The sequence below is a fragment of the Macrobrachium rosenbergii genome, chromosome 43, assembly GCF_040412425.1.
Source record: "Macrobrachium rosenbergii isolate ZJJX-2024 chromosome 43, ASM4041242v1, whole genome shotgun sequence".
Taxonomy (NCBI): domain Eukaryota; kingdom Metazoa; phylum Arthropoda; class Malacostraca; order Decapoda; family Palaemonidae; genus Macrobrachium; species Macrobrachium rosenbergii.
Genome location: NC_089783.1, coordinates 37,791,203 through 37,817,734, shown reverse-complemented (window position 1 = coordinate 37,817,734; position 26,532 = coordinate 37,791,203). Strand labels below are relative to the sequence as shown.

At 36.3% G+C, this 26,532-nt stretch overlaps 1 long non-coding RNA gene across 1 annotated transcript; it reads left to right on the top strand.

Moving 5' to 3' along the window:
• Positions 1-10,189: 10,189 nt before the first annotated feature.
• On the top strand, positions 10,190-19,886 carry LOC136828794 (uncharacterized). Its single transcript, XR_010850227.1, has 2 exons — positions 10,190-10,318; positions 18,800-19,886. It is a non-coding gene; the product is annotated as an uncharacterized lncRNA (long non-coding RNA).
• The last annotated feature ends 6,646 nt before the right edge of the window (positions 19,887-26,532 follow it).

Sequence of the window (26,532 nt, the reverse complement as noted above, 5' to 3'; positions counted from 1 at the left end):
AAATACATGGTGTGCAATGGAGTTTCAGAGACTGCTGCAACACGCAGATTTTTCCAAGAGTAGACGTTCAGACCGAAGAGTTTTTAAGGTCAAGGGTGATATAAAATGGACATAATTATATCAAAGACCATAGACTACTGCGGTTTATACAGAACTGGGAGAGTCAGTTGGCAGCTGCTATGATGGTTGTAGAATGAGAGGAAAGATGGCCCAGGTTGCTTTAAGGTAGCCTGTCTTGAAGATAGAAAAGGATAGTTATGTGAGGAGGATGCATACAAAATAGAATAGAATGTAGAATTTAGGGCAAAGGCCAAGCTCTGGGACATATGAGGTAATTCAGCGCTGAAAGGGAAGTTGACAGTAAGAGGGTTTGAAAGGTGTAACAGGAGGAAAACCTCGTAGTTGCACTATGAATCAATTATTAGGAGAGGGCGGAAAGACAGATGGAAGAAAGAGAATATGAGCGAAGGTACAGTAAAGGGAATGAAACGGGTTGCCGCTAGGGGCCGAAGGGACGCCGCAAAGACCCTTAAGTAATGGCGGCGCTAACCCTCTACGGGGGAGAAGGATGTACAATTCGAAAGTCTCTGGAGAAGGAAGAGGCGGAGGCACTGGCATTTCTAGACTGATGAAGAGCAGAGCTTTAATTTTGATCGCGAAAATCATAAAATACGTGTAATATAGATATGCTTTGTGCTGTACACGTCGTGGAGGGTTGACGTGCTGCTGACGGCGCTTTTCTGTAGGCGTGTCTGGTGTCATTGACTATGAAGGATTTTATGCGGGAGACACACAGGGAAACGGGACTTCCTGTACACACACATACAGTATAACAGTATATATATATATATATATATATATATATATATATATATATATATATATATATATATATATGTATATATATATATGTACATACATATATGTACATGTATATATATATATATATATATATATATATATATATATATATATATATATATATATATATATATATATATATATATATATACTGTATATATATAATTGTGTGTATGGTTTCGTTGTATCAAGACTAAACTTATTCCCAGACTGCACATTCAAATATAAAACTCGAAAGTTCATAGCCGTGCTTGCCAAAAAAAAAAACAAGTAAAACACCAGGAGAAAGAGAGAGAGAGAGAGACGAGGACTACCTTATACACTGAAAATAACTCAACAAATTGTGGACGGGAGCAAATTAAACTGGAAGGTTTCATTTTCTGGAAATTCTGGAAGTGTTTAATCAACCCGCTGGATACTCCCCTCTATCAGGAGATGTCATAACCGGCCTGGAAGTCTGGAACGTTGTAAAACAAGGGGAATCGAGGGAATTGGCAGCCAGTATTCCTATTCTGGTTCAGATTTCCTGAGATGTTCTTGTCTCATGCATTAGTTACTGGAAGGTCAGCGTAAAGAGAGATCTTTGGCAGAATACAACCTGCTGTATTTTTTGACGTGAGGAAATAGATTTAAGGGAAATTTATGAGATCTGTATTTTTCCTGATAACTTCAGATTATTTTATTAGGTTATCGAATAATTATTTCATCGTTAGGCTGGGAAAATGATTTAGGTGTGGGTAAAGAAGGAAGAAGGAAAAAAGCAGGTGTTATGGTACTTATTGAAACGCCATAGAAACGATAAGAAAAATTCTCACGATCTGGAAGCACAAAAGCTAAGCAAGTGCGGCGGAGTGAAGAATGTTGAACTAAGGAGCGAATAGACTTTGCTGTGTCTAAAAGGCAGTCAGTTGTAGGGCGTGAAAGGGTGCAAGAGTGAGTCATCGGAGAAGCGTTAGTATGTGCCTAATGGTCCGTGCCTTGAAGGGACTGAGAATATCAATGAAACACTCTTGGATGCGCATCTGCCCCTGTCATGGTTTGAAGCACGAAAGGGGAATAAATGTTACTGGGCAATAGACGGACTGGTTTCTGTAATCTGCCGTTGCATTGGGTATGGTATTGTTAATAATTGTTTTATTTTCTATTGATAATTATGACTAGGAGCAGAAGAGGTAAAATACAGAATGTCAGTCTTCTTTAAAAAAGCTAGATTGATAATCGCAGTCTTCTTAATAAAAATAGATAAAAATGTATACAGTCTGTCAGTAAACGTCAGTTGCAAGTTCTACTTAGAATTTTTTGTCATTTTTTTTTATTTTTTTATCATTCTTGTTAATATATTTAAATGTCTACCTACTTAGTTATCTATTAAACAGAGGCTTTCTTGTTCTCAGCCTTTCTCGACTTTCCCCAATGAAAACTTTCCTTGCTCTTAACCGACACGAACCGGAGTTCAGTGGTATATATTTTTTTCACTTATAAATTTAAAAAAATGAAAGTTGTCATTAAGATGCAAGTCTTTCAGTGACTGGAGCCGTATACGAGCTGTGATGAAAGTTCAATGAGTTTTTAGAAAGTGTTTTCCGGATCGAACCTGCTCGACGATCTTTCGAGCAAGTCTTACGTCGAATACCAGTTACAGTTTTATGCCTTTATTAGATAATATCTAATACTGCAGCTCCTCCTCGAAGTATTCCATTTGCACAATTATACAACATATTCCTTGTCGTTTTGGTTTTGCACGTCTCAGTAAAAAGACTCTCTCTCTCTCTCTCTCTCTCTCTCTCTCTCTCTCTCTCTCTCTCTCTCTCTCTCAAGCATTTTTCACTCCTGGATTCCGTAACACATCTCAGAAACTCCCCGTCCTTTTGACCTTCATCTCTCTTCCTGAAACTATTCTTCGTATTTCCGCTCTAGACACCTACTATATGCTCTTCTAACTCGTATCCTGGTTCTCCTCTTGGGTAAGAACATTTGTCTTCTATTTTCCCTTTTTGTTCTCACATTCCCATTTGTCATGCCGAAGGGACCTCTTTGTAAAAATATAGAATGATGGAGCATGGCGGAATCCACAATAGCAAATGTTTCATCTCCTTTTTGTAAACTTACGACTCGACAGAGTTTGAGAATTTTTTACCTTACTACTCGACAGAGTTTGAGAATTTTTTTTTACCTTACGTTCGACATTTTGAGAATTTTTTTTACCTTACGTTCGACAGTTTAAGAATTTTTTTTACCTTACGACTCGATAGTTTAAGAATTTTTTACCTTACGACTCGACAGTTGGAGAATTTTGTTTACTTCACGGCTCGACAGTTTGAGATTTTTTTTTTACCTTACGACTCGACAGTTTGAGAATTTTTTTTAACTTACGACTCAACAATTTGATCATTTTTTTTACCTTATGACTCGACAGTTTGAGATTTTTATTTACATAACGACTGACAGTTGGAGAATTTTTTTTTACCTTACGACTCGACAGAGTTTGAAAATTTTTTACCTTACGACTCGACAGTTGAGAATTTTTTACCTTACAGCTCGACAGTTTGAGAATTTTTTACCTTACGACTTGATAGTTTGAGAATTTTTTTACCTTACGACTCAACAGAGTTTGAGAATTTTTTTACCTTACGACTCGACAGAGTTTGAGAATTGTTTTACCTTACTACTCTACAGTTTGAGAATTTTTTTACCTTACGACTCGACAGTGTTTGAGGATTTTTTACCTTACGACCCCGACAGTTTGAGAATGTTTTTACCTTACGACTCCACAGAGTTTGAGAATTTTTTTTTACCTTATGACTCGACACTTAGAGAGTTTTTTGTACCTTACGACTCGACAGAGTTTGAGAATTTTTTTACCGTACGACTCAACAGTTTGAAATTTTTTTGTACCTTACGACTCGACAGTTTGAGAATTTTTTTACCTTACGACTCAAAAGTTTGAGAATTTTTTGCCTTAGACTTGACAGTTTAGGAATTGTTTGACTTTACGACTCGATAATTTCAGCATTTTTTTTTACCGTACTGCTCAACAGTCTGAGAATTTTTTTTACCTAAGACTTCACAGTTTGGGATTTTTTTTACCTTACGACTGAACAGTTTCAGAATTTTTTTTACCTTAGACTTGACAGTTTAGGAACTGTTCCACCTCACGACTCGACGGTTTAAGAATTTTTTTACCTTTTGACTCGAAGAGTTTGAGAATTTTTTGCCCTACGACTCAACAGTGAGAATTTTTTTACCTTACGACTCGAAGAGTTTGAGAATATTTTTTACCTTTGACTCGGCGGTTTGAGAATTTTTTTTTTACTTTACGACTCAACAGTTTGAGAATTTTTTCACCTTACGACTCGACAGTTTGAGAATTTTTTTACTTTACGACTCGACTATTTGATAATTTTTTTTACCTTGGACTCGACGGTTTGAGAACTTTTTTTTTTTTGCTTAACGGCTCGGCAGTTTGATATTTTTTTTAGCTTATGACTCGACAGAGTTTGAGAATGATGCCATCTTGTATTATACATCATGCTTCACAGCAAAAATTACGAAGAGAGTTACGCAGAAAATTCATTTTTTCAGAAATTGCATATTTTATCTCGAGCTTCTCTCTAGGTGACAGCGGATTTCGTCGAACGATGAACTTGAGTTGTTCTCCGAAATATACGAAGTCAGTCCCAGAAACCATGTAAATTTATGTGACTTTATTGGCATGAGGGGACGATTATGGCAGAGTTCAATAACACCCGGAATAGCCCAATTCGGAATCCATCTTTCATAGCATGTTATTTCTATACGCCATTAGTTACGCCACAGCATTTATCTTTATCCTTTTGCCCTTGTAGAGGGAAGTTCCCCCAAGAGTTCTTAGACCTTCGGCACATCCTAATACAGAATTATATTCCAAAGGAACAATGATATTATATATATATATATATATATATATATATATATATATATATATATATATATATATATATATATATATATATATATATATATATATATATATATATATATATATATATATATATATATATATATATATATATATATATATATTCGAAGATAACAGTGATTCTATTTTTGTTTGATTTTCACATTATATATATATATATATATATATATATATATATATATATATATATATATATATATATATATATATATATATATATATATATATATATATATATATATCTATATAAAGTGTGAAAATTTAAAAAAGAAATAGAATCACTGTTATGTTCGAATGACGTGCAGTCTTCAATTCAGTCTCGTCATTACAGTCAACAAAATGTTTATTGCGCACAAACAGGAAACATTAAGTTTTGGTGACGTGGAAGGGATCAACTTTGATGCAAGACCCAGATGGACTTCTCTTGCAACTCCTTTGAAAGTTTCTTTTTAGAATAAGGGAGAAGTAGACCCATATTTAGAAAAAAACTTTCATATTTGTCACATTACGCCTGTCAGTAATTATATTAATAATCAGTAATATTTTAATTATCAGAGTCTCATTGTCTATAAAGAAGAAAGGCCTCATAATCTTGATAAGATTAATGACAAAGAGATCTTTTTACTTTACGACTCGACAGTTTCAGAATTTTTTTACCTAACAACTCGAGAGTTTGAGAATCTTTTACTTTACGACTCGACAGTTTGTGAATTTTGTTTTACCTTACAACACGACTGTTTGAGAATTTTTTTACCTTACGACTCGACAGTTTGAGATTTTTTTATCTTACGACTCGACAGTTTCAGAATTTTTTACCTTACGACTCGACAGTTTGAGAATTTTTTGTACCTTACGACTCGACAGAGTTTGAGGATTTTTCTTACCTTACGACTCGACAGAGTTTGAGAATTTTTTGTAACTTACGGCTCGACAGAGTTTGAGAATTTTTTTACCTTACGACTCGACAGAGTTTGAGAATTTTTTGTACCTTACGACTCGACAGAGTTTGAGAATTTTTTTACCTTGCGACTCGACAGTTTTGAGAATTTTTTATCTTACGACTTGACAGTCTGAGGATTTTTTTCTCAATTATACTATCATTGCTATTTTTAACTCCTCAGTATCAATAACATAAGTAAGAATAATATTACCAAAGTATCGAATTGCAAAAGAAGGTTTTTTTTTTACATATCACTGTTAATGAACGCATTATCTTGTATATTTAGATATTATGTGGCTTGCTGTGCTGTTAGTGTATTCAAATAACATTTACTAATAGTTGTTGAAAATATAACAGCGTATTTCGTGGTTAGACCTTAATAAATTATTATGGGGGCTTATCTTCTGAATAATAATAATGATAATAATAATAATAATAATAATAATAATAATAATAATAATAATAATAATAATAATTCTGAAATTGCGGTATTAATTTGTGGTATTTGTAGGTCGAATATTCAAGCTATTATATAAAAAAAAACACAGCAACTAATATATATGAATTATGTAGGAATGATTTAGATGTTCAGATTCACGTTTCATCAGACTTATTTGTAACCAGTAAAAAACCGGATGCATAAATGGCAAGGTTCCTGTATATAAAAAAGAAATAAATAAAAAATTACATATTTTCATTCGGTCTCCGTATGCCCGCACATACCCGCACATACCTGTGCGTCCATTTTTTTCTTGCATTTTTTTTTTTTTTAAACATAGCAAGAGCTCTTTCTCTCACTCATGTTTTGCAAGTAAAAGGGTTTTCCCATTTTGCATCCTGGTTTCGGACAGACCAAGAGGATAACAGAGATTTTTTTTTTATTAGCAGAAGTGCATTATCTTATCTTTCAAGTTTTATTTTCCTTACACTTCAAGGTTATTCAAGATTCTCTTTCTTTCTCTTCTATTTCAAAGTTATTCAATTTTTGTTTCTTTCCACTTCATAGCTATATTTCTATCTCATACTGGTCTGCACTTTTGCATGAATAACAGATAGTTTAATCTTTGAAGAATTTCAGAATTCCTTCTTTTATTTTGACAATGTACATTTATCAATAAATATTTCCAGAAACAGCAAGTGACAGTGAAGAGAGACAGCCTTATATGCAATAACATTTAAATTTTTTATGCTTCCGACGATTGAATCTACAACAGATTTCATGTTAAAGTTACGCCGTAGACAGGCTTAAGAAATATGGGAAAACAGAATAACTGAAACGAACATTACTCATATTCTTTATTAGCGTTCTTGGGAATAAAGAAATACGAGAGTTCGTACAAACTTTCCTACTGCTTTTTTAGTTTTCTGTAAAAGAAAACTATTGTGCCGGCTTTGTCTGTCCGTCCGCACTTTATTCTGTCCGCACTTTTTCCTGACCGCACTTTTTTTCTGTCCGCCCTCAGATCTTAAAAGCTACTGAGGCTAAAGGCCTGCAAATTGGTTTGTTGATCGTCCACTCTCCAATCATTAAACGTACCAAATTGCAGCCCTCTAGCCTCAGTAGTTTTTTTTATTTTATTTAAGGTTAAAGTTGGTCATAATCGTGCTTCCGGCAACGATATAGGAGAGGCCACCACCGGGCCGTGGTTAAAGTTTCATGGGCCACGGCCCATACAGCATTTTACCGAGACCACCGAAAGATAGATCTATTTTCGGTGGCCTTGATTATACGCTGTAGCGGTTGTACAGAAAACTCGATTGTTTTTATTCAGGGTGAGGTCCAAAGCGTGGAGGCATTACTTATTGAAAACTTTTAAGGTTGATACAGCACCCCAGTCATCCTGCAGGGACTAGAATGATTATTATTCTTATTATATTATCATAATGATAAAACTTCACTCATTAGAAAAAATAATGATAATTCGTGTATCTCGAAAATATCTCACATATTTCCTGGCTTTTACGACTGTCCTTGTAAGAAAAATGTTTTTATTATATATTCCAAGGCCTGCTTCCCTTCACCGTAATAATGTTATTGAACAAAATCTTTTAATTATAGTACTAAAAAAGAATAACCTTTATAAACTCCAAATGGGAATCGAACAAATCTGTTTACGAGGTTTGTTCGTATATTACGTCAGGGATCTGAATTGACATAAGCCTATTGATGTTTTCCAGTTGTAAGTGGTTCTTCAAAGTAACCGAATCTGAATCTGTTTGTTATTCACAGATGTCTGGTGTAAATAAAAACTTAAAAGAGAGTGAATTGCCGTTAATTGAACTGCCTTGTTTAAACTTACCGGCTGCACCTCACTCTAGAATTGACAACCAAGAAATCAGCCCAGGACGTAAATAAATCATTACAGTAGGTCTTCATCTGTCATGAGGCTGTTAGAATGGCTGTCTATGAATGAAGCTCCTAATGTTCAGTTTCTGTATTTTAAGCTTTATTTCCATCGTTATCTACCCTGATGTCACTCCCAGTTACCTTCCACAGCCATGTCCGTGTGTTAACACTCAATCTTGTCAGTACGGTATTTTTCCAATAACTCATTACTATATGCAATTGCTAGAGTATTTTCGTTGATCATTTTAAGAGCAATATCTAGATTTTTTTTTTTTTTACCAATCGAAGCAACCCAGAATCGGTAACTAGTTTTTTCTTCAGTATGTATTCCGATAATGTGTAACCAATAATTTAAGTCATAAAATGGACTGATTTGAGAAAGTCAGCTAATTATATTTTGCAGGGAATAAGCAAAGGCATTTATCCTTTGTGTTTGAGTTGAGTCAGAAAAAAGGAACAGATTCTATGAAAAATGCTTTGATTTATAGTATATTAATGTTATGTCTCCATTTCTGCCATTATTATCATTACTGATAATGCAGTTTTTTTTATTAAGTGTTTTCTGGCTTTTATAATCTTTAAAATCTGCATTCTCATTCTCTTTTTAATGGCCAAGGGACATACTTTTATTTTTCGCAAGGTATATACACGATTATTCAGTTTGCTCAGATTAAAGCTATTTGAATCAGTCGTAAACTGACAGTATCATGTTGAGATCTACTTAACGTCTTAAAATGACATTAATGTGTCCTGTGCGATGTGCAATACTTGAATTTAAAAGATCAATTTTTTCCTTTTCCTCAGTATTATGCCCTAAAACGGAAAACTGCAGTATCTGCAAAATTTCCGAAATTGAGATATGCCACCTATTGGGCTCGTGAAACACTAATACACAAGTTACTGCGGTTTCAGAATGATTCTTCAATGATTTTCACGAATATTTATGGGGTCCCATTTGCAGTATCTGTAAAATCAGTAATAAGGCATGGGAAAACTGCAATACCTACAACTTTTCTCAGTTTTGTATTTTTGCAGATACTGCAGTCTTCCATTTAAGGGCAGTGTTGACCTAAATACCAAAACGGGTAGCTTAGCAGTCATTCCCAAAAAAACGTTTTTGCAATAAAGCTGGTACCCTACTCGTGTAGTTCCGTTCTGTACATTTTTACCTTTAGTGTCTCTCCGGGAGGTCTAAAGAACTAGAATTTTTCATTGGGGCATGCATTTGAGTTGAATTGAATTGAATATAGAATTTAGGCCAAAGGCCAAACACTGGGACCTATGAGGTCATTCAGCGCTTAAACGGAAATTGACAGTAAAAGGTTTGAAAGGTGTAACAGGAGGAAAACCTCGCAGTTGCACTATGAATCAATTGTTAAGAGAGGGTGGAAAGATGGAAGAAAAAGATATGAAAGGAGGTACAGTAAAAGGAACGAAAGGGGTTGTAGCTAGGGGCCGAAGGCATGGTGCAAAGAACCTTAAGTAATGCCTACAGTGCACCGCATGAGGTGCACTGACGGCACTGCCCCCCTACGGGATGGCATGCTGTATTTTTTTGGTGGTTTTAGTAATTTCACTGTATGGTTTTCTGTGAGAAAAATTACAGTAACTAGTCTTTTTTTTACCGTTTTTACCAAAACTGTCTATTGACGACCAGGTTTTACGATATATTTGGGAAATGTCTGTCACTAACAGACCGGCTATGCGTTGCATTATTATTCTGTTTGCACGCAGAGTTTAGTAAGAATTGAACTTCCAAATTGCTTGAGAAAGACATGTAAGTAACTATTTATACAAGATTTTCCCTCTCAGAACGAAGTCGGAAACGGATTCCTAGATTTTGCGAGCCGAGTAGAATGATATCCACGTAGCAACTCTCCCTTTTGCAGTGGATTCAATTCTGCTAGTATTATCAACTGTATTCTTTTATAATGGCAGAAGCCGCTAGAATTCAGACGCTATGTAATTACGAAACGATTTAAAACAGTAGAGACCTTGTTAATTTGGTACCTAGCTTTCCACTAGTCATCGAGTCGTTCACGGTCCTATACACCTTTGCTCAAATTGAGTGACGCAGAGGTCTGTGATTGGCTGCCTTTGCTGGAGAAAAGAACGTAAAACTGACCATTTAAATCAGTGCCTCGGTAACCAGTTTGGTTACTGGAATAGGTGGTGCATCGTGAGGGTTCTGTTGCTGCTGTGTGATCTGAAGGTAGATTATTATTATTATTATTATATTGGTAACGAAATGTGCTGTTTTATGGGGTGGTTATGTTGTTACCAAATGAGAGCTGCCGTTGCGTGGCTAAAGAACTTTATTTTTAGGTTTTTGCCCAGCCATCAAAGGAGTGATTCTTCTTGGAAATCTAATAGGCATAGGAGTAGTACTTGTACTTTAATGTGTAGAGCGTTTGTTGGGGAACTCCGTGCTTTTCCTAGGCTATAGAGAAGGCCAGTCTGATTAGGAGTTTGGATAATATACTCGGGTACACGGTTGTCATGATTCAAACATGCTTACACATCGCACAAATGTAAATGCGCGTACAAATCAAACTAGGCTACTTTTGTTCCAGATTTTAAAATCCAACCTGAATCCACAATAGCTCTGCTGAATTTTGAGAGACGAATTTTACCAAGGTGTAGAGAGTATACTCGCTAGACCTTGAGTTTTACATTCAAGAGTTCTTGTCTCGGTAAAATTTTGCATTAATATAAAGTTACCTCCTAGCCTTAAACATGTTTTAATATGAACATGATCATACACTTGGTCGTAATTGCTCCGAGTTATTTGATTAGAGTCCGTCTATTTTTCATTTGCTCATCGGTTTTTCGTGACTTGTGAAGTCCACCTCTGGCTTCTGCAGCCATTACTTTAAAGCACCGTCGCGGCCATGTTGGCACAATGCCCGTTTACTCTTGACCACCAGCCAGCCTCCGAGTAAGTTCCGCTATGTCAGTGACGGGTATAGACGTGGTTTCATACTTTTTTTTTCTCCCGGATAGGCTAATGAAATATTTTGTGAATATTTTCTCGTGATGCTCTCGAACTGCTAGGGCGGTTCTGTGTTAAGGAATGGGCAATGGAAGAGAGGAAACATTGTCGTTTAGGTCTCCTATTTGGCGAGATCTGTTGGTGGCTCTCAACGATTTTGCGGTAAGAGATGCAGCCTATTTATTTGCATAGAAAGTTGTTTCTATGCATCAGTTGAATAGAAGCAATGTTAGCGATATAGCCAGAGATTACAATTTTCTACAGATATTTACAGCTTTTTCATTCAGATTGACTCATTTTAGATGTTAATAGGCACAGGAGTCTGGTGTACAGTATATGCTATGTATTAAAAGTTTCATGTACGTTTACACTACTGTCAGCTTTTCAGTAATTTTGTGGTTCTAATTTGTTGATAACATTTATTGATAATGATTTTAAATTACTATAATGCGTCTTAGCTCGATTTTCCGCCCCCTAAACATAATGCAAGTAACTTAATTTTGCATGCGATAGTAAATTCTAACGTAAATAGGCCATCCCAATAGTAACATGCCTCGAAAATTGGTGTGCGCTTCTGTGGCCATCTTATAATTCTAATCAGGGATATGTAATGGCTTGGTCCAAATCAGTCACCCGTATTTTCAAGTTCCCTGAAAGAACCTTTTAAGAATATAGTTCATTGTACAATGTACAAAGTGTTAACAAACCAGTTTATAAAAGGTCGACAGGAACCAGGGCTGTTCCGAAGATAAATGTCTCTACAGGCAGTCCCCGGGTTAAGTCAGGCTCAGGTTATGTTGCTCTGGACTTATGGCACTTGCCTCACGGTGCCATTAATCCCGATTTTTCGGCGCCGTAAGTGGACTTACAGCTCTGTTACCCGCCTTACGGTGTTGTTATCCGGGCTTTCGGGGCTTATGGTGCTGTTGACGGTGCTGTAAGTGCTGTTCATTCCCATTATAATTATGATGCTTTGGGTTACGTCAATTTTCGACTTACAACTTACCGCCGGGGACAGAATCCCTGCTGTGACCCAGGGACTGCCTGCATTAGAAAAGTTAATCTTGAGCAGTCAAAACTAGGTAAATTATTACTTTAAACCCTTACCAAATTTCATGAGTGAAAAATTAAATTTCCATTGCTGTAGTGTGTTTTGAATGCTCAGCATTCATTTCGGTATCTATTAGTCTGAGGTACTGGACCCCCTTACAGTTAACGTTTATGGGTGACTACAGTGGGAAACCGGGGGTATAGGTTGAAGGAAACAAAAGTGAAATACAGGGATTTGTCCTCATTTACCGTGATCTAGAATGCTGTGTTCTTTACATGGCTGGGGGATTGCCCGCAATGGAAACCCCCATCCAACCTAACCAAGGATGTCAGGTGTCCTCCACCCCTTTCCAAATGAACCTAGGTTACTAGTTTACGAGGAGCCATTGCACTGGGTGCATAAATATATTTAAAGCACGCTTGATACATCCTAACCATACCTTCCCTTAACGTAACCTAACCTAGGGCGTCCAAACCAACTCATCCAATAACCTACTCTTCCAATAACCTAACCCAACCCATGGCATCCAAACCAACTCTTCCAATAACCTAACCTAACCCAGGGCATCCAAACCAGCCCTTCCAATAACCTAACCTAACCCAGGGCATCCAAACCAACTCTTCCAATAACCTAACCTAACCCAGGGCATCCAAACCAGCCCTTCCAATAACCTAACCTAACCCAGGGCATCCAAACCAACTCTTCCAATAACCTAACCTAACCTAACCTAACCTAGGGCATCCAAACTACCGGTAAGTCTTCCAATAATCCAATCTAACCTAGGGCATCCAAACCAAATCTTCCAATAACCTAACCTAGGGCATCCAAACCCACTCTTCCAATAACCTAACCTAACTTAGGGCATTAGAAGCTTAATGTGTCTGAGGTGGGCTTTGCTTTTCCCCTTGTTTTGTAAAGATTTTCAGCATTTATTTCCATTTAGTAGATAGTTTAAAACCCCACCAAGTCTGCAGTCAACCCTTCACCTGGTGTGTGGTATCACTTTGAAAACTTAAAGTAAACCTGAGCATAATGAGCATTAGAACGTGCAGAAATATCATAAGATTAGTAGATTACATATGTGCCTTTCACTTTTTGCATTTTCTGCCATCCAAAAATCCTGGTGTCCCATTATCGCCCCTCATAGTTGTAGGCTATAATGGGGCCCAGTATCTTTAAACCTACTGAGGTGCTGCAGAGTAGAATGTCAGGAACACTCAAAAAAATAAAATAAAATAAAAAATTTAAATTTTTCGTTAAAGTGAAAACACTCCAAGGTGCAAGATTTACATACCAGCATAATGGAACCATGATTAAATGACTGGAACCTGACTTTGGTGGATCATCTATTATTATTATTATTATTATTATTATTATTATTATTATTATTATTATTATTATTACTGATGATGAACCCTATTTATATGGAACAAGCCCACGGGGTCCATTGACTTGAAATTCAAGCTTCCAAAGAATATGGTGTTCATTAGGAAGTAAGACGAGGTAAAGGGAAATGCAGAAAGATACCCCATTTATTAAAAAAGGATAAAAAATTAATAAATTAAAATAATGTATGCAAGGAGAATAGTATTAAGGTAGTAATGTATTGCACCTTCGCTTGAACTAATGAGGTTCCAATTGCACGACATCCTCTGGGAGGCTGTTCCACAGTCCAACGGTGTTGAGGAATAAAGGACCTCAGGAACTGAGAAGTTCGACAGGTTTCAGTCTTTGTTCATGTGGTCTTACTTCCAGATATATATAACAGATATAAAAGCCATCCTCACACAATGCAGACAAAAAAGCATGATTTACACCCCCACTTAACGCGAACGTTAAAACCCTAAGAATTTAGAAAAACGGGTAACTGCATTCATCTGTAATTATCTTGGTGACATTAAAACGGTAATAGATTTTGACACTTTTTGCATGGAGCATAGTAAGGAGACTTGAGAACAAAGTAAAAAAAAAATCCATGATTTGAAAACGAAGTAAAAAAAAACTCCAATATCGAGAAATTGTTCTGCCGTAAAAACACCCAAACTTGAGGCATTATTATCAGCCATCTCAAAACATTTAATTACACAGTGGCCTGTTGTGAGATGACATGTTGAGGCCAGACGTTAAGAAATTTCACAAGTTCTAGGATATCATGCTTAACTCGTGTTTCCAGGCCACAAAAGGTCAGTAGTATGTCGTATTAGTTTGATACTGAATGGTGCAAAATATTCGAAGTCCTGAGATTTTGCAGATAACTGCATCTAGTTATTCTCAAGCATCTCTCAAACTCATGGTGTGCAAAATGCTAAATTGTGCAACAAAATAAGTGAGCGAGAGTTTCTATAGACTAATGTATCACAGGTTAAGTACAATGGATTGTCTTAAAACAGGTCAGCCATAAGGCTTAGGTGGACATATTTTTGTGTTCTATTCCTTGTAGATAATAATTCTTGTAAACTTAATATATAGCCTACAGTATCCTGCAAATTATTCACTTTTAAGTAAAACCAAATTTAAATATATTGGATTATATCAAGATTAGGGAACCCACTCACAGCAGGGTTCGCTTTTCTTTACAAGAAGATTATTGGGTTCGTTATTCTTTACTTGGGAATAATCGGGTTCGCTGCTCTAGACATGAACACTTCGGTACCAGACATTTGATCACCCAGGGGCTAGTACTAAAGGCGAAATACATTTGGCAGCCCCAGGGGCTAGTACTAAACACGGCGAAACAGTTTAGATTAATCACTGTTTCGCCGTGTTTAGTACTAGCCCTCATGTGAAATTGGAGTTCGGACAGGAAAGGGTTGGCCATTCTTTACATAGGGATCATTGGGTTCGCTGTTCTTGACATGGAGATGTTGGTTTCGCTAATCTTGGCATGATCCAGTATATTTATATTTCATTTTAATACTCCGTGCGTATCTTGAACCTGGAACTCTCAGACTGAGCACGATGAACTGCTTTCGTCTTAGGTCTAAGGAAAAAAGAGATTTCAGGGAACTTGTTTGCCTAGGGGTTTAAATTTCGTAAAGTAAGAGTGAGGTTTGGAACTTGGAGGAATGAGATTTGAAATTAGTCAAAACTGTGTATACGATCTTGTTTCAGAAACCAAATATGCTTTGATTAATATTTATTTAACGGGGGGTTTCAATAAATATAAACTTAACATCCTAGATTGGTAGGGACTATTAATTTTATTACGAATTGAAAAGTTGAGAATGTTTCATTTATTTTTAAAACAAAAATGTATCTGTTGTATATATCAATGTATTTAGTACTTCTCCCTATTCTTGTCAGAAATAAAATGCAGTTGATCATTAAATGAAACTGGATATTTTTGAGTCTATGCAGGACCCACTTACTCTAAGTGGGTCCTGGGTCTATGTCAATAGCAAAATCATGCCGAACAGAATGTACTATTGTGTTTTGAGTGTAAGTCCTTGTGTTCAGTGAAAATAATTTCTGAAGAGTAGATGTATTGTGGTTCTAGACATTTTCAATATTTAGTTAAGAATTTCCGTTGAATTAGCTTTCAGCCAGAAAAGCTGGAATTGCAGTTTTATCACCATAGCCCTACTTTTTTGTGCTAGAGTTTACTTTATATTTTACATACCAAGGGTGTTAAGTTGAGAGAACTTGATTGTCTAGTACAGTGCCACTGGGCCAACAATGAGGGTTTATGACACTAATATTCTAGGTTAGACATTTTCTGTTCACTTGATTGTCTACAGCCCAAGGAATGTCGATCCTGGTCGTTTCGGCCGTAAGTCATTTAGGCCGTAGCATCCAAAACAACGTAAGACGTTACGTTTATGGCATTTCCCCTCATTATTTTATGTTTTACGTACATCCCCAAGGGGCTGGTACTAAACATGGCGCCCATTTTGCACGTAAACGTGCTTACGGCCTAAATGACTAACGGCAGAAACAAACCGAACTCAGGAATGTTTGTAGTACTGTGCAGGCAGTTTACTGTAAGTACGACAGTGCAAACTATAAGGTAGTACAAAACCAACTTGCAGAAATTTTGTCATGGAGAAGACAGAGTGATAAAAGATTTTGTAATATTCTCCACTGTAATATTCTCAGTGCATGAGGAGCTGAGTAAGAGAAGCCTGTGAATCAAGGGATTGTAGGTTACTTGAGGTGATACGCAGGATTGTTTGAGTGGATTAATTTAAAGTTACATTAACATAGGTAGTGGGTTAAGGTAGTATTGTTTTTTTTGGCGTTGTTTAGTAAATGAATTGAGGTATGGTATATAATTGATCAGTCAGTGGATTTATTGGCTTGTCATAGGTAAAGGGAGAAGTTTCAGGTTAAGGTATTATCCGATTTGATAACACTTAATCGATCCATATTTGGGTTAAGGTAGCACAGTATTGGTTAATGTTTTTTGGCACTAGTTAGTAAATGTATTGAGGTTTGGTATATCACTGGCCAGTCAGTGGATTATTGTAGTATTGGCTTGTCATTAGGTAAATGAAGTTTCAGGTTGAGGTATTATAATCCGATTTGATAAGAATTATCGATCCATATTCACTGAAAATGAGTGTTATTATGAAAATCGCCTTTATCAGCATAATCTTTACGTAGTAGGGTGGTTGTATCCTTATCTTTGAGGTTATTAATTCTTGATTTTAATTTAACTTGCAACTAAAAATAAGTACAGTTCATCACATTTTCTTAGTCACTAGTGTCCCACTATACATCACAAATTATTAATCACTAGTGCCTCACTATACATCACAAATTCTTAGTCACTAGTGTCCCACTATACATCACAATTTCTTGGTCACTAGTGTTCTGCTATACATCACAATTTCTTGGTCACTAGTGTTCTACTATACATCACAATTTATTAGTTACTAGTGTTCCACTATACATCACAATTTCTTGGTCACTAGTGCTCCGCTATACACCATAATTTCTTGGTCACTAATGTTCTACTATACATCACAATTTCTTAGTTACTAGTGTTCCACTATACATCACAGTTTCTCGGTCACTAGTGCTCCACTATACATCACAATTTCTTGGTCACTAATGTTCTACTATACATCACAATTTCTTAGTCACAGGTGTTCTATACATCACAATTTCTTGGTTACTAGTGCTCCACTATACATCACAATTTCTTGGTTACTAGTGTTCAAATATACATCACAATTTCTTGGTCATTAGTGCTTCACTAGTGCTCCACTATACATCACAATTTCTTGGTTACTACTGCTTCACTAGTGCTCCACTATACATCACAATTTCTTGGTCACTAGTGCTTCACTAGTGCTCCACTATACATCACAATTTCTTGGTCGCTAGTGTTCCACTAGATATACATCAAAATTTCTTATCACCAGTGTTTCACTTGTGCACACCTGTGGGCCATCTGCTTAGGATTTTTATTGTAGGGTTTCTGAATATGAATACATTTAGGTTATGAGAGGTTGTAGCATCATTTGCCCAACAGGAATAGGTGGTTAGAACTTTCTTGTTCTTATAAACATTTCACAAGTTAACAATGTTCTTATTCAACTGTTAGAGTCTTAGGACCAAAATGTTGACAGCAAGGTACACAGGCAATTAAGAAATTCGATTTAGAAAATGAACACCTTCAAACCTTGGAGGTCTGACAATCGTGTAGTTCTTAATCAGCTCACAAAACTTTGAGTGTGGAAGTCCTTTCAAGATTGTAAAACTTTTCATGTGTTTCCATGCGCAATGTAAACACGATAAGTTAGTCAACAGATTAAGGTAGTTTTGTAATTCATCAAGGTAGAATTTATTCATTGTTCAAGATGAATGATTCCATCAACTGATTGTAGCCGAACTTGTTGGTCATAAAACTTTAAATTTAGTCAGCTTCAGGGTTTGAGGGCATAGCAATGTTTTTCATGTATTGCTTGCTGTAAATTTTATTTTTATGCTACTACATAAAGCTTTTCATGATATTTTGAACCTGAATACAGTAAATGTACCCTACTTTATTTTACATGTGTGAGGCACAAAATGAAAGTTGACACAAAATGTGTGAAGTTAGCTATAAAGTTACTGGGTTAATGTAGGATAGGTTAGTGTGTGAAATTCAGTGAGTTAGTGAAGGATAGTTTAATCTATTAAATTCAGTGTTAATCTAGACTATATTAGTCTGACATCCTGTATGATATGCTAACCTGTGGATTAACATGATTAGGCGGGTGTCTGCATTATATTGAGCTGGCAGGATTACTCAGTGGATTAAGTCAGGGAAGTTATTAAATGGTTTTAAAGTTCAGCTGTTTGTTGGTGGACCAAGGTAAAATGCTAGTCCCTTGGACAAGATAGGTTAGTCAGTGGATTAGTGTAGGTTGGGTTAATGAATTTTATTTTAACATACGATGTTTGTGGATTACCTGCTTACCATATATATTTGAACATTTAAGTTAATGTTTTTAACTAGACAATTAGCTCTTTATTATGCTCAGGAGTTGGTAAGTCTTTACTTTTATATTTGGTATATCAAATCAAGTAGGCTACAAAACAACTTGAGCCTGTTGGTGTGAAAAACCTTATTGGTATAACATTGGTCTGTTAATGATGTACTCAGTAAAATATGAAGATTATGAGAATATAACTTGTCTAACAATTACTTTTTCTTTTCACAGGTGTGAAATGTCATAACTGGATAAAATTAGCTTCATCCATCTAGTCTTATCTCGGCATGAAAATCTTCAGACATCAGTTGGACTACATTGAATGAAGAACCATGAAGAGTTTTTATTTAAACTGCATATCTTGAGCAGATGATCTCTGAACTACCTTGAAACCATGCCACGATGTAGTAGTTTAGTTACCTGGAGTTACTGGGGCAAGAAGACCAGCACTTAACACTATATATGTTAACATTTTCATACAGTAACAAATATTCACATGCACTTATAAACTAAAAAAAAAATGCTAAACTTTGAGCTGTTATCATTTCAAAGTCAGACAGAAATGAAAAAAGTAAACTTCACAAGGTTCAACTTTGGTGCAGTGAGGGGTTCCTTCCATAATCACAAATTAGGTTCCCCTTGTATTTATGTCGTGCCCATAATCATCTCATTTTGGGAGTCTCCAAAATCCCAGTTGCAAAGATGGCACTAGCACTATTAATCAAAATCATTGTCACTGAATCTCTCCACTGAGAGCTCTACAACTGTCACAACAGATTTCTCATCCCTGACATCAACAATGCGAAGACGTACTCATCCACAAACTTGAAGGGTTACTCCGTCAGTACCCAGGCTGACTGTGATAAATATACTATTAATTTCTTAAATGTGAACCATTTGTTCAACCTTGCATAATTTACTCTTACAGAAGCCAATAAAAACAATGTTTCCACTTGGAATTTCCCCAAAGGGAGAACCACTCATTGTTATGCAAGAACTGCACAGTCCAAAAGGTCCTTGCAGTGGTAAGAATATATAAATGTATTAATAATTTCATTGCTTAACTTCTGGGTTCTGCCTCAATAGAGGGCTGCTCTTGTATTAGTTTGTACTTTTTTCATGTTGTTACGAATCCCTAAGTAGTCGTTGCAAGTCTGTTATTGGACTTGAAAAAGTGTTATGTCAGTGCACTTAATGAGTAATTTGTATCTTGGAAGCTTTTACTGTACCTCCTTTCAGATTCTCTTTCTTCCATCTTACTTTCCACCCTCTCCTATCAATTGATTCATAGTGCAACTGCGGGATTTTCCTTCTGTTACGCCTTTCAAACCTTTTACCGTCAATTTCCGTTTCTGCGCTGAATGACCTCATAGGTCCCAGCTCTTGGCCTAAATTCTATATTTAGTTCTGTTCATATCTTGGAAGTTATTTTTGGTGGGGGGGGGGGACGATGGAATTATACCCAGCTGAATTTTTTTATTAGGCAGTATTTTAATTGAAATGCTTCATATAATTTATATACTGTATTGAGTAATGAACAGGATATGCACTCCTTTATTGTTAGACGCATTGTCATGATTGTTTCCGCAGACTCTTGGTTTAAATTCTTTACCGTCATGTCTGTTTAGTGCTCCATTATTCGAGATCATTTGATGTTAATGTTTTCAATTCTGTCCTGTTTTCCATTCTGTCCTGTTAACATCGTAGTTTTTGATACAAGCTATTACTGGACTTCTGTTTTATCTCGGTAGAGTACTAAGATGCTCAATGAAAATAGAAAGGACTGACTTTTTAACTGTTGTTATTTTAGAGTAAATAACAGTAGTTTTGCTGTAAGATCTCAAACTGTTTCTGAAGTGTCAAGAGTTACACAGTTTACTCGTATATGTTCAGCTAATTCATGTAATTTCAGATGCTTTAAAATGTGTTAAGTGACTGTTGGCAAGTAAATGCTTTTGGTCTAGATTAACATTTGGATGTAATTTATGTTTACAGACTGAAAGTCATAAGCTTTTACTGTAATTAATTTAGTCCTGAAACAAATTAGTAAGCAGTTTATAAAATTAATTTGACCAATTGTATGGAAATAAGATAACATACAGCACTTCATATATTCTTGCGTGTGTCTTTGTAAAAGTGAGGGAATTTGGTGCCTTAAAATGTGATACTTAGGCCTACGAAGTGCATAACAGTACACATCTCCCACTGAAATTTTTAGCTGCTTAATTTGACATGTCATTTATAGATTTTCAACAATTGAGGCAAAAGTTTCCCTAAGACTTGTTAAATCATTGTAAGAGAATCTCCGTTTTTTTTTTTTTTTTTTGTAAAATTGCAGAAACATTAAACAATTTATATTGGGTGTGACTGTCAGGTTAATAGCTTTACTCACCAGCTTGAAAAAAATTTAATTTCCATTCAGTATACAAATTTTGTTCATATACTTGATGTATCGCTTACTTATGTTCACAGTTTGTTGCTATATCACTGTATCCATTTCCTTTTCACTCATACCTCATTCTGCAGTTGTTGAAATTTCTTATACTAGAACTTCAGACCATTAGATAAATATACGAGTTTTGTCTCGCAGATGAAAAATCCAGAGGTCATATGTATAGTTTCATCTGACTGGTCATCATTTCATGGCTGCTTTGAGATCAGTTCTCTCGCAGCAGCATTTTGACAGAATTGCTGCTCTTAATCGCTTCAATCACCCAAGATCAGTGCTGTTGCTGGAAGAACCCTATTAATAGGTTAAATAAATGAAAACCTTTGATTGCCCCCAAAATGTTTGAATAAAACACTACTGTACTGCTCACAAATGTTTGCCAGAATCACTACTGCATTCCCCCAAATGTTTGACAGAAACACTACTGTATTGCCCTCAAATGTTTGCCAGAAACACTATTGTATTGCCCTCAAATGTTTGCCAGAAACACTATTGTATTGCCCTCAAATGTTTGCCAGAAACACTTCTGTGTTGCCCCCAAACGTTTGCCAGAAACACTACTGTATTGCTCCCAAATGTTTGCCAGAAACACTACTGTAGTGCCCCCAAATGTTTGCCAGAAACACTACTGTATTGCCCCCAAATGTTTGCCAGAAACACTACTGTATTGCCCCCAAATGTTTACCAGAAACACTACTGTATTGCCCCAAATGTTTGCCAGAAACACTTCAGTATTGCCCCCAAATGTTTGCCAGAAACACTACTGTATTGCCCCCAAATGTTTACCAGAAACACTACTGTATTGCCCCCAAATGTTTGCCAGAAACACTTCTGTATTGCCCCCAAATTGTTTTCCAGAAACACTACTGTACTGCCCCTAAATGCTTGACAGAAACATTACTGTATTGCCCCCAAATTTTTGCCAGAAACACTTAAGTATTGCCCCCAAATGTTTGCCAGAAACACTACTGTATTGCCCCCAAATGTTTGCCAGAAACACTACTGTATTGACCCCAAATGTTTGCCAGAAACACTACTGTATTGACCCCAAATGTTTGCCAGAAACACTACTGTATTGCCCCCAAATGTTTGCCAGAAACACTACTGTATTGCCCCCAAATGTTTGCCAGAAACATTTCTGTATTGCCCCCAAATTGTTTTCCAGAAACACTACTGTGCTGCCCCTAAATGCTTGACAGAAACACTACTGTATTGCCCCCAAATTTTTGCCAGAAACACTTGAATATTTCCCCTAAATTTTTGCCAGAAACAATTAAGTATTGCCCCCAAATGTTTGCTAGAAACAACTATTGTATTGCCTCAAATGTTTGCCAGAAACACTACTGTATTGCCCCAAATGTTTGCCAGAAACACTACTGTATTGCCCACCCCAAATGTTTGTCAGAAACTCTACTGTATTGCCCCCAAATGTTTGCCAGAAACACTACTGTATTGCCCTCAAATGTTTGCCAGAAACACTACTGTATTGTCCCCAAATTGTATGCCAGAACCACTTCTGTATTGTCCCCAAATTGTTTGCCAGAAACACTACTGTATTACCCCTAAATGTTTGCCAGAAACACTACTGTATTGCCCCCAAGTGTTTGCCAGAAATACTACTATATCACCCTCAATGTTTTCAGAAACACTACTGTGTGACCCTCAAATGTTATTCAGAAACACTACTGTATTACCCTCAAATGTTTTTCAGAAACACTACTGTATTGCCCAAAAATGTTTGTTAGAAGCACTGCTGTATTGCCCCCAAATTGTTTTCCAGAAACACTACTGTATTTTCCCCAAATGTTTACCAGAAACACTGCTGTATTGCCCCCAAATTGTTTTCCAGAAACACTACTGTATTTTCCCCAAATGTTTGCCAGAAACACTACTGTATTGCCCCCAAATGTTTGTCAGAAACAGCACTGTATTGCCCTCAAACGTTTGCCAGAAACAGTACTGTATTGCCCCCAAATGTTTGCCAGAAACACTACTGTATTGCCTCCAAATTTTTGCCAGAAACACTACTGTATTGCCCCCAAATGTTTGCCAGAAACACTATTGTATTGCCCTCAAATGTTTGCCAGAAACAGTAGTTGCCTTGAAAACTGAGTTTTGATGACCTAACATCAAATATTGAAAGCAAGTAAAGAGTTAAGCTGTCATCAGACAGAAACATGTTTGAGTTTCTCTCTCTCTCTCTCTCTCTCTCTCTCTCTCTCTCTCTCTCTCTCTCTCTCTCTCTCTCTCTCTCTCGTGGGGAGGTAGTGCCGTCAAGGCACGTGACCTCACGTGGTGCACTGTAGGCTTTACTTCATTACATAAGGGTCTTTGCAGCGTCCCTTCGGCCCCTAGCTGCAACCTCTTTCATTTCTTTTACTTATGCCTTCGTTCATATTTGCTTTCTTCCATCTGACTTTCCACCTCTCTAACAGTTGTTTCACTCTCCACCCCTCTAACAATTGTTTCATAGTGCAACTGCTAGTCTTTCGGCCTGTTACACCTTTCAAACCTTATCGCAACCAATTTCCCTTTCAGCGCTGAATGACCCCATATGTCCCAGCGCTTAGCCATTGCCGCCCCCCTCTCTCTCTCTCTTTCTCTCTTATCTAGGTTTAATATCCACCATAATATTTTAAAGTCCCCAATAAAGTCCCGATCGTATTGTGTTCATTCTTTTCCAAGTCACTTACTAGTTTCCATCAAATGTTCTCCTCCAGGCATTTAGTTTCGTATAGCGATTCACTGTGAATGTTTCGATTTTAAGCTTTATGGAAAACCTCAAGTTGCTTAGTAAGGCAGTCACGTTGCTATGCCAAGCCTTGTTTATTGTAGCAATGAATTTTATATACTTTAATTAGCAGTTCTTAATTCATCCAGTAACTTTTGGATACTTGCCTCAGAAAGACAAAATGTGAATAGAGCGTAGACTTTTCAAAACCAATTATCTGCTGTGTTTGAGTGCAGTATATTCTCATTTTGTAGGAAAGTTATATGTTATATTGAACTGATGTCTTGTATTCTGTTTCGTGTTCCTATTCTTATCAGTGAAAGGTCAAGTAAACGGTTTAGATAACTTTTGTATGTTAAGGTTTTGCAGATTAGTGCTTATATAAGGAAAATAATTCTCAAATGTCCTTAAATGGGAATTTTTTTAAGGCTAATAGAAGCAGTTCCTAATGAAAGGCTTAGAAGGAAATTTTGATGACAGAAAAATTTGTTGAGGTTCATGTACTGAAATTGAAAGGGTTCCAGAAGGGATAATTTTTAATGGAAAAGCTTGCACAAGTTGTAAATATGATAGGCTTACAGTGGGATTTTTTTTAAAGGAAATGGTTGACTAGTGCTAGATTTTGTTTTCAGAAAAGGTAGCTCTTTAGGGAAGTTTTCAAAATATTGCTGAATGACTGCAAGTACCTTAGTGCTTGGCTTGACAGCATAAATTTCGTCAAAGAAATCATGTTTTCGAAGGCTCTGTAATCGAAGGAAAGTCTAGCAAAGCTTAAAGAAGGCATAGTTACTTGTATGATAGTGAAGGATTATGAATATCGAGTGGTTTGTAGAGGAAACTTCGGTAAGGTAATGCATAAACTGGTAGAATGAAGCTTGTGGGAAGGAAGAACCATGTTGTAGGAAGGAATATTTGTAAGGTGGAAGGACTGTTTTGAGGAGATGATGTTCAAAGTAGCTTAATTAACCTTTGGTGGTATAGTTTCAGGAATAGAAAATCTCAGGTATTCCAAAGGAGGGAGTAATATATAAATGTATGAGATCCTTGAGCAAGAGAGAGATTAAAGGGGATGTTTGAAAAATGTATAGTAGGGTTATTTTTAAGATTTAAAAAAACTTTACTTTTTTTTTTCTTGAATGAGTGCTAAAAACTTAGTAGATAGTCTTTAAGTTTTGTCTTTAAGTTTTAACTATAGCCTCTTCCACACGAGGGGCAAATGCACGGCAGGGAGACAGTTACCAGTTTTGTGGGTGGATGGCGATTAAGGGTGTAGATGACGTCATAGACGATGAAACCACGGGCAAACCAGAACTTTGACCGCGGTTTCTCTGCTGCTGACGTCACATTAAACAAAGTTCGATCGTGTGGACGCAGCCTAATGGGGTCAGCTTCCGGTTAGCTTTCTGTTTTCAGTCTCCAAGGGTTATGATAAAAGCAATTTAAATTTAAAAAGATCATTTAGACATCAAACTGTAGGATAGATTTAAAATGATCAGTAGGGTCAAGTACTCAATTGTATGTTGAAGATTGTCATTTTAAGGTCTTTTCACTGATTTGTTTAAAGTGTTTGTGTGTACTGTTTTGAAGACCTAAATGTCATTCATTAGGTATGGGGAAAAGGTTTACTTCGTCTCAAATTAGGATTTTCTGAGATTTTTGTGTAGTTCTTAGCCAAAGATATTTTAAGAAATCGGAGTGTTTCCTATACGGCAGTTATGTTCTGTTCATTATACATCTCGAAACTTAACTTCCCAATGCAATATCTTTTGTATTTCCTATTACAACTATTAAAGGTACTTGATGAGGCCTATTTCTTATTCGAAATTGGTAAAGGAAAGATGACGTGAAGACCTAAGCACCTTCCCACAGAAAACACTGTATCACTATACCCCTACAAGAGCTAGATAGAAAACCTTATACAATTTTATCAAGCCACTTCATTTTTTTAGTAACTGTAAGCTAAACTTGTTATTAATTAGCGATGTTAAGTTATATACGTATAACTGAGCTTTTGAACGCAGTTTTAGATGACCTTTGACACCATAAATCTATTCCGTCTGGAGGGTTAGTCAGTTTAGCAAGAATGGCTGACCCCTCACATGAAGTAAACCTTTGGTTCCAAAGGTCATCTGTAACTTAATTCTAAATCTCAATGCGTTTAGAACTTGATATCGCTAATTAATAACAAGCTTACGGTAAATAAAAAAGTAAATTTCTTGATGAAATCGTATGTTTTCTAAGCCAGGTCTTGGAAGAGCACAGTGCTGCAAAGCTTTTAATGTGGAATGGTGTTTAGGTCTTCACACTGTTTTCTCTGCCAATTTTGAGTAAGTAGTAGACCTTTTCAATTAGATTTAATAGTTGCCGTATGAAATGCAAGAGATTGTTGTAAGTCACAGTTTGGATGTGTGCAGTGTAACCGAAATATAAATGTTCTATAGCAAACACTTCGATTTCTTAAAATATCTTTGGCTACGAACTACACTGAGATATCTTGGAGTTTGAGAAGTGAAACTATTTCCCCCTTTCCCCATTTTCTGTAATTCTTACGTATTTCTATGGAAATCTCCCATAAAATTTTCAGAGGTTAACTTCATTGCATGTCAGCTGTACTCATTCAGTTACAATATGCTTGTTTAACTTTGCTATGTGCTTGTTATACAGTATACATTACAGCAACTCTTGAATGTTAATATTGCCATCTGTATTTCGTTATCAGGTTAAAATCAGTAGGTTTTATATGTAACTACGTTCACGCCATTGTCTTTTTGAGTGAAATTTGTA